The sequence below is a fragment of the Nematolebias whitei genome, chromosome 15 (genome assembly GCF_014905685.2).
Source record: "Nematolebias whitei isolate Nwh7 chromosome 15, NemWhi1, whole genome shotgun sequence".
Classification (NCBI taxonomy): domain Eukaryota; kingdom Metazoa; phylum Chordata; class Actinopteri; order Cyprinodontiformes; family Rivulidae; genus Nematolebias; species Nematolebias whitei.
Window position 1 is genome coordinate 23,640,658 of NC_056512.1, and position 16,602 is coordinate 23,657,259.

Below are 16,602 nucleotides of genomic sequence, written 5' to 3' on the forward strand. Positions count from 1 at the left end.
AATAATCAATTATTAATTATTAATAAAGTGTTTATAGAGGAACTAACAACATATATAAACTATTTATTAGCCATCTATAAGGGGAGCTTTTTTGGTAAAGTGGTACCCCAAAAATAGAGAATGAAATTGAAGTACTCATATTCATTTGACCTAATTTCGGCTTCAGCAAATAATTCCTCATAGAAATATCTTTAAATTATATTTTTAAGAAAATATGCAGTTCCTTCTGGTGCTCAAGAGGATTCAGACAATGCTGATTCCATTTTCCTAACATTAACTTTTTTTTTTCTTGGTTTTGTTTCATTTGGGAATGCTTAAAAGAAAATTTAAATCGTAATTAAAGTTCAAACGTCTCAGTAACAATTCTGCCAGGCAGACAGTTTCTTATCGGAGCTGTATTTACCTCTTTAACACACGAGGCAAGTCAGAACATTGAAAAGCCTTTGCTGTCTGTATAGTTTTCCAGCACAGGCAACATTGATTTCCAATACGTGTGTCAGCAGAGAGGGGGGATTAGTGCCACACAGCATGTTGTTTAACTTACAACCACAGAATCAGGCCTAAAACAGAAATCCAGCACATCTACCGATGCACAACTGTCTGCGATGCAGCAAAGTAGCATCACTTTTACCGCTCCTAATTTACACGACTTATTCTCTGTTGCTGGCTCAGAGAGGTGTCATGGATTGATCAACGTCAACCTCCAAGTACGTCTTTTACTTTCACACATTACACAAATAAGCAATAGAAGGTTCTAAAGCCCGACCTGCAAACTGATGTGTGCTAAAAGCCTCAGAACTGATTTAGCAGATGTAGGTTAAATGTGGGACAGTAAGTGCACCACAAAGCTCCAACCATTAATGTGGTTTTCCTTCAGTTGAGCCAGCCTGCTGTGTTTAAGAACAAGTTATTGCAATGTTCTAACACCTTTTTTTAGTCTATGTTAAGAGCCAAAGGTCAACAGAGGACGTGAAACAAAGCTGAATGCAATCAGTCTGGATAAGAAATAAGGATTGAGGCAGTTCTTTTTCAAAATACAAAACAAGTTTATTAACTTAGGTAAATTTACATTATAATGTTCCCCAATATAAAAGTTACTTATTGTGCACAAGTTAAGTTCAAGTTCAAGTCAATTTTATTGTCATGCTCATCACGTGGTACATGAGGTGCAACGAAATTGTGTACTCAAGGTCCCAGTTACATAAAAAAATAGCTAAATGTAAAGTATAAAAAGAAACAGTAAATAAAGATCTAAGATATAAACTAAGATGGACGCTAAACACTAATAATGTAAAACAATACGACATAACAACAGCAGCCCAAACATGAGTGAGCAGATGGGAAAACAGCAGCATTAGATAATCAGCAGCATGAAATCAGCAGCATGGATAACCAGCAGCACAGATAAGTCCCATATCACCAATTAAAGTGACATTACAGTGGTTTTTCTTTTAGTGGTTATCCTGGTTAGGAATTTATGAGTCTAACAGCTTCAGGGTAGAAGCTGTTCCTCAGTCTAGTGGTTGTACACTTAATGCTCCTTAACCTCCTTCTTGAGGGGAGTAGGGCAAAAAGTGTGTGCGCTGGGTGAGTGGAGTCCTTCATGATGCAGGTGGCCCTCTTCCTGCATCTAGAGGTGTAAATGTCTGTTATGGTGGGGAGGCTGACTCCAACAGTCTTCTGTGCAGCCTTCACCACTCTCTGCAAAGCTTTTCTTTCTGCAGCTGTGCAGCCTCCATGCCACATGTTGATGCTGGAGCACAGGATGTTCTCCACTGCACACCTGTAGAAGGAGGTGAGGACTGAGCTTCTTAGACCAGCTCGTCTCAGCCACCTGAGGAAGTAGAGCCTCTGGTGTGCTTTCTTGATACAATGTCTAGCTTTTAACAAAGAGAGTTAAAAGCAAATCTGCAGTTGACTGACAGGAAGCTCTAAAACAGGGCCTACAATGATAGAAGAAGAAAAAAATCCTCATCTGCAGGAGTGCATTTAAGATCATCTATCCAACATTTCACATCTGTTTAACACGTAGAGCTTTTACACTGCCTAATAGGTGTGCATCAAAAATGCATCCAAAAGAAAGATCCACTAAAAGTGTAAACATTTACAACTAAATGATGATACATTAAAAAAAAAAAAAATTAACCTTGCCTTGCAATAGTTAAAAGCAAAAATCTTATATTTTTTGTTAGCAGTGAAATTGTGTTTGGTATCACTCTTAGCTACTGCTACTGTAAATGTGAGCTCATTACCTACAAAACTGACAGTTATATACATTTTTTGTTTGCAAAAGTAATACTAATTAGTTTTAGTGGCCATCTTGAGTATGACTGACTTCAAAAGTTTATCAGTTTTAGATGCATGTCTAATGAATACTTTCAAATTTATTCATTAAAGTCTCTCCACTGGTTTATGGAATATTTGGAAAGAAATAACTGAGCAGGTGAAAGAGCTAAATGAAATGGATAATACACTAAGTGATCACATTATGTCAGTCCAATGGTAATCTTTGTCCCAGGACAAGAACAGAAACTCAAACACTCTGAACTTAATGGAAAAAACAAACAAACAGAAAAACCTAATATTACAGATCTTGATATAGACCCCAAATTTGATCAATTTCCTTTTGATGTCATGCATCAACCAGTGGCATTTTATGCCTCTTTTTGGGGGTGCTCAAGCACCCCTAAATTTTAACTCAGACCCCTGAAAAATAAAGTAAAAAAAAAAACCCAAAAAACAATGTTTATTTTTTTTGGTTCTGGGTTTGGGTTGTGGGTTCTGTTTATTGCATTTATGATTCAATGCAACAAAATAAACACATTTAAAAAGAAACAGATCGTTGTAATACTTGGATTATTTCCATGACTTTAATTGCTGGATGTGCAGCCCCTGAGCTGCTGGCTTTCAGTAACTGTGCCCCCTTGAGCATTGCGTTGAATAGTCCTGCTGTAGAGGGTGGAATACAGCTTTGTTTGTATATGTTGCAACTTCTGGTTGCATAAGTTTAGTTTTTGTTTGTTATGATCAGTTAAAGCTAAACTGATTTTGTACAAAGCGTTTAATGGGTTGTGTAATGAAAAGCAGAGCGCTACGTCTGTAGCATCTTAGATAGTGTGTCTGTATCACATGCCGCTAGCTTAGCGCTACTTCTTGTTGTACCGAGCTCTCGAAAATAGTTATTGAATCAAGTGCTTACTTACACTATGTAGGTAAATGTAGATGTTTAACAACCTGTTAAAATACACCAGAATGCAAGAAATGGCATCTCCTTTATTCAAAATTTTATGGGGGGGGGGGACCCCCCCCCCCCCCCCCCACACACACACACACACACATTATGAATGATTCTGACACCACATTGTTCAAGCCAAGAGCCATTGTCAGCACTGGGGGCTAGGCACCCCTAAATGTCAAATTCTAGAATCGCCCCTGGCGTCAACCTCTAAAAATATGTTTGTTTAAAAAAAAAAACACTAAATAATGTGGCAACTAGCTTTTGTGATTCAAAGTTTCCCTGGCCTGGATGTATTCTACCCAAATGAGAGCTGTGAAAGGATCTGCCCCTTGAACCTGAACAGGATATAACACATATCAAAGATAGAAATCATAAACCAAGCCTGGAAAGCCATCATGTAGACAGAACACATCTCGTTTGACATAACATATTAATCTACTCTAAAGCCTGCATCACAGATGCTTGGCTGGTTTTATTTTCTAAGATTCCAGCATATTTTCAAGAGTAGTGAGAAGAATATCAGGCCACAAAGACACTGTTATTGTTTGTAGATGTTTGGACTTTTTTTTTTAGATGTTCTTTTATATGTTTTTTTCTCCTTCTTTAATTATTCTTTGTTGTGTTCTTTTCTCACAGACTATGTTGTTTAGTGTTTCTTTTCCTCTTTTGACAAAGTCATTAAATATTGCCTATCACTTGCCTGAATGGTCATAGAACTGGGGCCTCCACCAGTGAAAGACACTGCTTCAAAAATTCCTGTGCCCAAAAATGGGGGAAAGTTGAAATTATAAAATCTTTGAGGTTAGGAGAGCTAAGCCATAGACTGCACAGAAAACATCTAACTGAGCTGCAGTGAACACTCTGCAATCAACCAGAAAAGGTCAAACATGTTTTGCTTCGGTGCAGCAGAGATAAGGGATAGCAAAGGGATTTAGAGACACAATGAGGGAAGAAGACGTTGACGTTACCTTAGAGAAAATCTGTGGAATATCCTCATAAGTGCTTGGCGTTTACATTGAGCAGGAGAAAAATTTGGAACTTTAATTAATTATTTTAACTGTCAAAGCAAAGCCAGAGGATTCACTATAAATTAAGTAACAAATAATTATTGTGTCATATTATGTACCTTAAATTGTCTCCCTCTTGTCCAGAAGTTTGTTAGTGTTTATGGAGATTCAGCATCCTTTATTGCTTGATGAATGAAGCTATTGCACATTTTGATTGTTCTTGAAAAGATGTCAGCTTCCAGATGGCAGTAGGTTAAACAGCTTGTGGGAGGAGTAAGATACATTTTTCATTATACTCAGGACATTTTTATATCTTTTCACAATAATTGACTTTTAAAGAGAGGAGTGAATCCCTGATTATTCTTAGCAATTCTCACCATTTCTAGGATCTTTCTGTAAGTCACTTAGACATGTTGCTCTCATGCCCCAGTAAAAGGAAAATCAACACATCTCTTTAATTTTGTTTCTCCATGTCATTTCACTCTATATTCTGCCTTTATTCTGTACAATGTTTCACACTTGCTGATTAGTCACACTACCACTGTGTAATCAGCAAACTTAATAAGTTGGGTTGTGCAAACATAGCAGAACCTTCATGTGTCAATGGAGTCAAGTGCAAAGTACTGAGTACACATCCTTGAGGGACTCCTGCAATCATCAAGCAAGCTAGTCTTTTGGTAATGCCTTTTAAATCCAGCATTAAAACAAAACAGAATTGATGGTTTTATGTTAAGCTCCTGTATTTTATTTAGCATTTTTAAATATATTTTAAAGTTGACTGCGTTTTAGTATTTTGATACTGTATTTTAACATTTTGTTTGACTGAACCATAAAACATTTAGCTGAATTTCAGTTGTTTTAATGTGCTATATTGATAAAAGTGACATTCATTTGGTGAACAACAAATAGTTTGTAACAGCGAGTTTATACAATTTTTTTATTGTAATTATATTCAACCTTTTCATATTCGCAGACACAAAAATAATATTAACGCAATTGTACATTATTACGGTTGTACTAAATTTGCTTTTGTGGTTTTGCTGACAAAAGGCCTGAAAAAAAAATGAAATCTGGATGACAACTTCTAATCAAAATTTTGATTCCAAATTAATTTGAAGCATTTCCACAATCTGTGGTTATTTTTGTGACTTGTTGATGTTTTTCATTCTATAGATATGCTTTTATATATATAATAAACTCAACATCTCAAATCTTTGTGCATCTACAAAGAGTTTACAATTTATAACAGGTAATGCAAATAGATGGTTAAATAATATTAGCCTAAAAATATTGTCCTTCCTGAAATAAGTGTCCCATCATGGCTTATTATAAGAAATTTGGTCAATTGTTCCTGATTTCTGTTGGAGCTGTTTCATTTAAATCCTAAACAATATTTTTTTCCCAACCCAATGTTGAAAAAGTATAAATGAGAAAATAAATATTCAATGTGAACTGAACGGTAGAGGTGATGTAAAATTACTTTATGGGTTGCTGCTCTTTTAATATGTTCTAGACCAGGAGAAATGCGTCACAGTCCAGTGTTTAGGAGCAATAAAATGGAGTTTCACGGCATCAGCACATTCGTGTGCATCAGTTCATATCACAGATAAGAAGGGTTGCTTAACAGCTTTTTATAATAAGATGCTTTTAACTTTTTCATGTACCTGGTGTTTTACAGTCAGCACTGGTAATAATATATAAACAAAACCCGCATCAGAGTATGTTGATAAAAGGTGAAATGCACACGGTATGCAGTTTAATCAATGCACACTGACATGTAATAAAACTAAACATGTTCCTGCTTACGTGTGCACAGATGCATTCCCCTTTCCTGCCTCTGCCAATGCAGCATGCTGTGAAAATGCTGACGCAGTGAGGGTGGTTGACAAGCAGCAAAGCCAACTGTAGAGCTAAAACTTAAATTAAAGTTTTTAGTGTCACTGTGACACCAATGGATGCTGTGACAAACTAAGCTTGCAATGATCTCAACTCCCCAAAAAATACTGAAAAACAAGACCAGAGGACACAGTTCAAGGACACATTGTGTTTAAATTTAATTGATTGCTTTGCACCTTTGCTTTATTGGTGTTATTTACACATAAAATATATATATTTCATATGTATATTGTGTTTTGTATATCCTACTAAAATATTTTATACTGATAATATGAGACAAATTGAACTGCTTTATAAAATAATGATGTGTAGCCCCTTAAATAACAATATGTCAAAAAACTGCCAGAAAAACTTCAGTGTGTTAATTCTATTCATCCAACCTTTATTTAGACAGGTTAATCCCATTGAGCCTCGAGGACTCATTCACAAGAGAGACCTGATTTTCAATCCAATTCAGTTTATTTATATAGCACCAAATCACAACAAAGTTGTCTCAGGGCACTTTACAGGAACATTCACATACATAAAAGCCAATTAGTAAAGTTCTCTATCTAAGGAATCCAGCAGACAAGTTGAATCTTGGCTTCGTTGCAGTCTCCCATCCTGAGCAAGCACGGTGGCAACAGTGGAAAGGAAAACTCCCTTTTAAAAGGAAGAAACCTCCAGCAGAACCAGGCTCAGGACAAGCAGTCATCTGCTTTGACCGGCTGGTTGAGAGGACAGGAAGGACAGACAAACAAACACAGAATGGTAGGTCCAGGTGTAGGACCAGGTGTATCTGAAAGACAAAAAAACACATGTTGAGGATAGAAAAAAGAATTACAAATACAAAACAGGTTGAGCAGAGTAAATTAAGACAGTAGCAGAGTAAGTAAAGACAGTAGCAGAGTGTTTGTCCTCTAGCAGTCTAAGCTTATAGCAGCATAACTAAGGGACAGCTCAGGAATTCCAAGCCAACCCTAACTATAGGATTTAGCATAAAGGAGAGACTTTGTTGGTTTTGAACCAGTTTGACATGACTGTTGACGAGGAAGAGGGCCGGCACTCAGGGAGTGGGCGTGCCAAAGAGACCATCTTAGCACCAACATAACTTATGTTCTTTAAATTCTCTTTTTATTTTCTGTTCATGTGTTAAAAATCAAAAATCTATTAAAAAAAAAAACTTTGATTAAAATAATATAAAATAATATAAAATATACCTGCTTCTCCTCCACAATGAAAGGAGTCCACTGAGGTGGTTCAGGCATCTGATTAGTATGCCTCCTGAGTGTCTCTCTCTGGAGGTTTTCTGTGCATATCTTACTGAGAGGAGACTCAGAAGAAGACCCAGAACTCACTGGATGGATCGCGTATAATCTTTGGCCTTGAAAACCCCCAAGAGGAGCTGCACCATGTTATACTAAGAAGATGGATGTGGGAGTTTCTCTCCTGGACTTGTTCCCTCCCTGACTCGGCCATGGATGGATGGATGGAGAGAAGGAAGGACGGACGGTGAACAAATACTGGGCTACAGTATATAAGTTAGAAATCAAAATTACTCAAAACTCAAATGAATAACTAATGAACCACAATCAAGTCTCACAGCAAAATATAATCACAAGTAAAATATCAGATTATTTGTGCCCATAAACACAACTTTACTGTTTTATTGTGTTATTAGACATACAAATAAAAATAAAGTAGAGAACATGGAGGCAAAGGGGTTTTAAAAAGATTGTTCCATTTGCTTTTCTTTCATTGCTTTTTTTTTTTTATAATACTTTACTGAAAAACGTTTTTTCAGTTTTTCTTGCTGTTTTAAATTTTTGCTTTCAAACCACATTTCATTTAAAATTCTGACGGAGAAGCAGTGTAACAAAAAAACAGGATATAAGTTAACAAATTCCAAACAACACTTCTATCGATTTTATGTCCATGCTCTGACACAAGTGCATGGTGGACCAACAATAAAAACAGCAGGTGGTTTCAGTGCTGTGGCTGATTTGTGTGAAAGTGAGCTAAGAACTCGGTGAATCATCTCTTTGTGATCATTAGGGTTGACCTAAATTTTGCAGCATTCCAGGAGGATAAAAGCGTTAGATTCGGGCTAACTCTCCTCGGAGCTATGCCTCTATCTCAGCCAAGAAGATGGGAGATTGCAAAGACAAATGGTGAGAGTTAAGAGTTGTGTAATCTGTTGGAAAGATAACAGAGCATTGGAGCGTGGTGGGACAGAGCGAGAAGAAAGGGTGAGGTAAAAATGCAAACGTTCTATATTTAGCAGAGGAGATAGAGTTTACTGAATGGAGGGTTTTGGGGAATCTGGATGGTTTTCCAAGGCTTTCTCAGTAAACCCATCCATGCACATGTACAGTAAATCTAACAAACACAATCTAAACTCACTTTACCAGCTTCATTCATTCAGATTTTTATTGTCCAGGAGAGACTGTTCGCTGGCTCTGTCTCATGGATAGGACATTTCATTATTATGTTCATTATTCAAATGTTGACCTTATCAGTCTGTGATTTATTGCTGATTCCAACACAGTCTTATTATCATCGCCTCCCATTTCACTGTTTTGGTGGCCTCAGTGTCGCCTGAACAAAATGAGACCCCTGAACAAAATGAGACCCCATTTCGGCAATATCACCTGCAAATATTAGGTACTGACAGTATTTTGTGCTTTTTGAAATCCTTTTCAAACTTGCCGTGAAGAAATCACATTTCTTTTACTTTTTTTAAAACTACACTTTTATCTTTTTCAGGTATACTACTTTTTGGAACAACTTATTTTGCAGCACCTGAAACCCATGTTGTGAGATAACTTTGGGAGGATGTTGGGACCTTTGAAATCCAACTGTGACCAACTGGAGAGAAAAAATAAAAAAAATAAATTGCTATTAAAAAAATAAACATTATAAAAAAAAACATTATAAAGACACCTTATGACTAAATTGTGACAAAACCCTATTTCAAAACATCTGAAGCTTGAATTTAAACTGTTAAATAAATTGTTTACATTGGTTCAGTTGATTAATTTAGGCTGGACATCTGCACATATTAAAATTAAGATTAAACAGTATAACCAGTCTCCTAATGCAGTTATATGAAACAATAAAAACTTATAGCATCACAGTGGAGCATTGATTTGATGTGGGCAGTGTGGCTGTTTAGTTTAGGGTCCAGAAATTAAAAGCATTTAATTTTAATTAGACAATAAAGGAAGTTGGATTAGAAATTGGAAAGAATTCTGACACATCTTTCCCTTTTGATTTTCAAATGAAATCATAAGCTCTGAATTAGAAATAAAAACAAATTGAGGTAAAGAACTTTAATGAAAAAATATTTAAAGACTTTCTGGCTTACGTTGTCATCTTCATCAATAATTAAATACAATAATTTTAAAAGTGAAATATATTTTTCACAAGTCAGTGAAAGCTCATGTTAAAACTAAAAAACCCAGAGGCCATCTTAGCACCAGCAAACTATATTTTTCCACTATGCTGTTGATGGAGAATCAGTTCTGTTGGTTGGTTCCTCAGGTTGAAGAAGTCCGTTGGATGATGGACGAAACATCTCAGCACAAAAAAGAAACCGTCCAGATGACCTGACTGAACATTGTTGGATTTTATACCTGGATTATTGAGCATGAACTTTGGTGTCATACTAAAACTGTTTTAAAGGTGAATGTGCCATAGTGTTATCATTACGGATATTTATTGTAACCATTATTTGTGAAATTACATAATGCAACATAAGCTTTGTGCTCAATAATCCAGGTAGACAAAATCCAACAAAGTTAAGTCCTCTGGATGAAAGACGAAACATTTCAACAAAAAGAAACCGTCCAGAGGACCAGAGGACTTAACTTTATTGGATTTTGTCTACCTGGACTATTAACACTTAATCAGTCCTAGGAGCCACAACAAACTCAATCTTATAAATAATACTTTCACATAGTGGGTCAACCAGTTTGATGGTGATAAGATGGTTTCTGGAGTCCACCCTCTCCCCAACCAACTCGTTTGAGGCAGTCATGGTTAAAGTGGTTCAGAATATCCTGATTCATGCTCAATATTCCAAAAAAGAAACTGTCCAGAGGATCTGACTTAACTTTGTTGGATTTTTTTTCTCTGGATTATTAAGCATGAAGTCAGAGCAGGGTTTTTGGATTCAAAATATAGCCAGACAATGAGTAAATGGACTGTACTTATATAGCGCCTTTCTATCTTATCAAGATACTCAAAGTGCTTTTCACTACAATCTGTGTCCTCATTTACCCATTCATACAGCACTCTACAAAGCTAATTGAACAAATCATTCTAAAGAGACTAATCAGTGCATTATCACATTCATACACCGATGGGACACACATCAGAGGCTATGAGGGGTTCACTGTCTTGCCCAGGGCCACTTCAGTATGTGACTGCTGGTGGATTCGAACCCCCAACTCTTGCATTGGAGGACGACTGCTCTAACCACTCAGCCACTGCCACTCTTCAGTATAGTGTGTACAGAGTGTAAAACAAATAATTTTATTGACTTGTACCTGCTGGAGGCAGGTGGGTGGGTTGAGAGCCACCTGTCAGAGCATGCAGAGATTATGTCACCACTACTGGTTGCAGGACAGCTGCGGAGGAGCGCTGTGATAAAGTGGGGTAATCCAAAAACGAGGTCCAAGAGTCAAGGTACAGGCACAGGAGGTCAGAGATCCAAAGACAAATCCACAGGTGCAATCCATAATTCGAGGTCTGTGGTCCAGAAGGCGTAATCAGCAAGAGGGTCAGAACGGCAAGGCGAGAGAAGACAGGGAGCAGGCAGAACGGTAAATCCACAAGATGAGGTGTGAGATCAAAATTCAAAGAACAAGGTGTGAACATTAGGCGTGAACAAGAACTAGATGGCTGGACAGCAGAAACCAAGAAAGGTCTGATAATCTGGCAGAGGTGAGTGGTGAGAGGAGTTCTTAAATATGGACTGGAACAGGTGTGATGAATAAGCGCTGATGAACTGCGGTGAAGAGTGGGCGTGGCAGGATGACAAGAAACATGACACAGCAATGATGAACTGTGGGGAATGAGCATGGCAGGTGACTGAACATGATCATGACACATGTATCACAATATTTTGAATCACTTTGACCATGACTGCCTCAAGTGAGTCGGCGGGGGAGAGGGCGGACCCCAGAAACCATCTAAGCATCATCAAACTGGTTGACCCACTATGTGAAGATGCTGAGTTTGTTGTGGCTCCTTGGTCTGATGAAGTCTTTTGGATGAAAGATGAAACATTTCAACAAAGAGAAACCATCCAGAGGACCTGACTTAACTTTGTTGGATAATGCAGCATGTTTTTTCTGCTAACAGGCAAGTTTTGCTTTATGTGAGAAAATCTTCACTTCTCACTAAGGGGCCAAACACTGCATGACTTATCATGGTAATGTGTTTTCATGTGTAAAAGTAATGTCAAGAGAAGGGATAAAAATATAAACGATTGGTAAATACTTGTAGCTAATCTCATCATTATAGAATAGAAAACAAGTAAAGATACAAATAGTAGAGATACTTTTTAGAAGATGAAGTTAAGAATCAGTTTAGCAGTTCTTTTTGATGTTATCAACATAGACACCATATCTTAGATTGTCCTGGTTTTCATGGTAACTAAGTGCCACTGGTCACAACTTGGCACAAAGGGCAGAGGGTATCCTCTTCTTCAAGAAGATGAAAACAGACAACAGACTCAACTCTGACCCTGACATCAAGGAAGAGCAGCGCCGCAAAGGATAAATATCAAGAAAGATTCATAGAAAATCAGTGACTGTGTTGTAGAGGATGTAGATATTGGAAATTAGAAATTTAAATACGTAAAATAACAAGCAAACAAACAAACAAAAAAGCAAACTGTAGCTACTATGCATACTGTATATAAAAAGAAGGCAGCCATACAACTACGGTCCTGTAAGAAATTGTTTCAAAATGCCCATCATTACAGGAGGACATCTTATTTCATATGTGAAAGTTTGCACATTTTTTTCATTAATTCAATCAAACTTTGTTTATAGAAGTTAATCCCATTGAGCCTCGGGGACTCATTTACAAGAAAGACCTGATTTTAACAAAGAATGATGAAAACAGTGGACAACAAAGACAACAATAGACAATCATAAAGGATGCATACAAATTAATTAATTTTTTTGCTTCTAAATAGGTGAAATAAGAATGTTGATGGTTACACAAACTATCATTCTATATTACATAAGCATTTATGATTAATACAATCATGAATTAATCAGGAATATTTTTATGACCTTAAATTTTGATGCAATTGAACATATGGAGTAAACTTTCCCAGCTGCATGCATTTTCGTAATATTAGCATTATCATGATTGTCAAAGTTTTTAAACACCAAAGCAGAGAACTGAGAAGGAGCAGGGCACAAGACCAAGATAAAAGATAAGTATAGTTTATTTACAATGACAATTAGGAAGGTATGTACAAGGGAAACTGGAAGGTAATGTTTCCAGGTGGGTCCACAGAGAGAGGTAGGTTGGTGTTTCCAGGTAGGTAGAGGTCCAGATGGGTTTGAGGTAAGTTGAAGGCAGGCAATGGTTCCTTGGATAGAGCACAACTTGAGGACTTGGACAACACAGGTGAGTTCCAGGCATACTTTCTCAGTAGGAGGGTTACAACTAGAAAGACACAAGGAAACTGACTAGTCAGACGATTTGTAGAGAGATATCAGGGGCTGTCAACCAAACCAGATGGCATGTATTATTTCAGTGTTGGGTGGAACACTTCCACAGGCTTAAGTACACCAGAGGCTCGTCAACAGGACTGGTCACAGGTGTGGTCCATAAAGTGCATGCCGGCTAAAGGGGCAGATGCTGAGGAAGAAAACACTGGAATCCCACAACATTCATGTTTTCATAGGGAAGAATCCATTCATCCGTTCGTCCGTCCATCCATCCATCTATCCATCTATCCATCCAGCCATTATCTTTTCCCGCTTCCTCCTCTTCAGTTTGCGGGGGTCACTGGTGCCCATATCCAGCAGTCACTGTGCGAGAGACAGGGTACACCTTGGACAGGTCCTGGTCCATCACAGTGTCACAGAGACAAACAAAACAGATAACCATTTAAATCTTACTCACACCTAGAGACAATTCAGAGTTACCAATCAGCCTATTTCATCAGTCTCATTACCCAAATAAATACTTAGATTTCTATTGCTTTACACGAGCTGTTAGGATTCCATTGGCTTCCAGTATTCACATGAGCAGGCAATGCAAGTTGGCTCATAGTTGTCACCCATAACAGTTGATTAACATATTCTACTGCTTAAGGCTGAGTTGCTATTAGGGGCTGTTTACGGCACGTATTTTAAGTGAATCCACAGCTTTCTCTCTGCTCTTCAGTTGTTCATTTACATGACACTATAGTCCCCTCTTTGAATCTGGAGGTTTCTCAACCCACCTCTCAAAGTGGAGGTTTTTGGGACGCTGCCCTCTGGTAACGTCAACATCTCCCGCAGAGATACAATACAATACAATACAACTTTATTTATAGAGCACTTTAAAACAACACTGTTGGCCAAAGTGCTGTACACTAGGACATACAAAAAACATAAAAACCCCACACGTTAAAAATGTGAAATAAAATAAAGATAACAAAAATAAAACAAATAACTTAGAGTCATTAAAACCAACATTTCAAACTGAAGTAAAAGCCAAAGAGAAAAGATGTGTCTTCAGAGAAGACTTAAAAACAGGAAGTGAGCCAGCTTGTCTGACATGCAGAGGCAGCTCGTTCCACAGTTTAGGGGCAGCGACTGAGAACGCACGGTCACCTCTCAGTCTCCTGTTGGACCTTGGGACGACCAGCAGCAGCTGATCTGCTGACCTGAGAGAGCGAGAAGGAGTGTACAGCAGGAGCAGGTCGGACAGATACTGTGGGGCGAGACCATGAAGACATTTGAAAACAAATAAAAGAACCTTAAAATTAATCCTGAAGCGAACCGGGAGCCAATGTAGTGATTCTAAAACAGGGGTGATGTGTTCTCGTTTTTTGGTACCAGTTAAAAGGCGGGCAGCTGCGTTCTGAACCAGCTGAAGTCGAGTCAGTAATGACTGGCTCAGACCGACATAAAGAGAATTACAGTAATCCAGGCGAGTTGTGATGAAAGCATGGATTAAGATCTGAAAATGATGTTGTGACAGAAATGGTTTGACCTTGGCCAGTTGTCTCAAATGAAAGAAGCTGGACTTGATCACTGATTTAATCTGCGTGTCAAGTTTGAAGTCACTGTCCAGCCTCACGCCCAGGTTAGTTGCTGTCTCAGTCAGATGTTCTGTTAAAGGACCCAGATCAGCATGGATATTGGAGCCTTCACTAGGCTTAAACAACAAGACCTCTGTCTTTTTGTCATTAAAATGTAAAAAGTTTAGTGACATCCATGCTCTGACTTCTGCCATACACCCCAGGAGTTGTTTCAAGGAATGGTGTTTGCCCTGTTTTAACGGAACATAGATTTGGCTGTCATCAGCATAAAAATGAAAAGAAATGCCATGTTTCCGGAGAAGATGTCCCAGAGGGAGTAGATACAGGGAAAACAGAAGAGGGCCAAGTATAGAACCCTGAGGTACTCCACAAGTGAGAGGGGCTACAGAGGACTCCACAGCACCAATGCGCACGCAGAAGTTTCTTTCTGTCAAATAGGATCTGAACCACTGTAGAGCAGGACCCTGAATGCCCACCCAGTTCTCCAGACGAGACAGGAGGATGTGATGGTCTACTGTGTCGAAGGCAGCAGTCAAGTCCAACAACATTAAAACTACACAGTCACCAGAGTCTGCGGCTAAAAGAATGTCGTTGAAGACTTTCAGCAGCGCAGACTCAGTGCTGTGGTGAGTTTTAAAGCCAGATTGAAACTGTTCAAGAAGGTTGTGGTCGTTTAAGTATGATGTTACCTGATTGTAAACAATTTTCTCCAAGATCTTAGATATGAAGGGCAGTTTTGAGATGGGTCTAAAGTTGGACATTACTGTGGGGTCTAGGCTAGGTTTTTTAATCAGTGGTGTCACAACTGCATGTTTAAAGCTCGCTGGTACCTGTCCACATGCCAAGCTGTCATTTATAATTTGGGACACATGAGGAGCCACGGTGTGAAAAACCTCTTTAAAAAGACGAGGTGGGATGGGATCATTTGGGGATCCAGCAGGTTTCATACGACCAGTGATGTCAGTTAAGGAAGACAGGGTGACGAGCTCAAACTGACTGAAGACAGCAGAGCGTGTGACGGAGACGGAGGGGTCGTAAGAAGGAGGGCTTATGAGAGCTCTAATGCTTGAAACCTTATTGATAAAAAAGCTCAGGAAGTTGTCACACATTTCAGTGGAGTTCTCTGGGCTGGCTGATTGTGGGGCGTTAAGAACAGAGGTGATTGTTTTAAAAAGCACACGTGGATTGCTGGAGTTGGAGGAGATGATGTCAGAGAAATATTTGTTTTTTGCAGCTCTAACAGTGGACTGATAGAAGCGCCAGCTGTCCCTCAGAGCTTGGAAAGACACCTGTAGTTTGTCCTTCTTCCACTTCCGCTCTGCTCTCCTGCACTGGCGTCTGGCAGATCGTGTGACCTCATCAGCCCAGGGGTCAGGCTTTGGTCTGGAAGCTCTTGTTTTTAATGGAGCCACAGCATCTAAAACGTTTTGACAGGCTGAGTTAAAATTAGATGAGAGAGCATCGATATCTGAATGAAGACCCACAGGGTCTGTGGGGCTGATGGCAGAACTAAAAGCTGCAGAGAACTGAGAAGCAGTGGAGGAGTTAATGACCCGACGGGGCTGTGCAGGAGCGTGAGGTTTGACTGAGCGACAGACGAGTGGCATGTCAAACACAACAGGCATGTGGTCTGAAAAGGCAGCATCACAAACTTCCACATTAGAAACATTAAAACCGTGAGCTAACACAAGGTCTAAGGTGTGGCCACATTCTTGTGTTGGATCAGACACAAACTGAAGCAAATTAAAAGAGTCTATCAGCTGTAAAAACTCTTTGACCAACGGTTTATCAGCACAGCACACGGCGATGTTGAAATCTCCAACTATTAAGATCCTGTCATATTTAGGCAAGACTCCAGCCAAAAAATCTGCAAAGTCTGTCAGAAAGTCCTTATTGTATTTTGGAGGTCTGTATAAAACAGCACACAGTACGGGTTGTGAAGATCCGAGCTCAAACAAGTTGAACTCAAAGCTGGAATAACATGTTAAAGGTGTGATTTGTTTACAGAAATAGCTCTTCCTGTAAACAGTCGCTATTCCTCCTCCACGACCCGTCGTCCTTGGAGAGCTGAAGTATGCACAGTTTGGTGGCAGGAGTTCACAAAAAGCACTGGACTCACCGGCAGTTATCCATGTTTCAGTAATGAATAAAAAATCCAGACCACGGGAGGTGAAGAAGTCCTTCAGAATAAAGGTCTTGTTTGT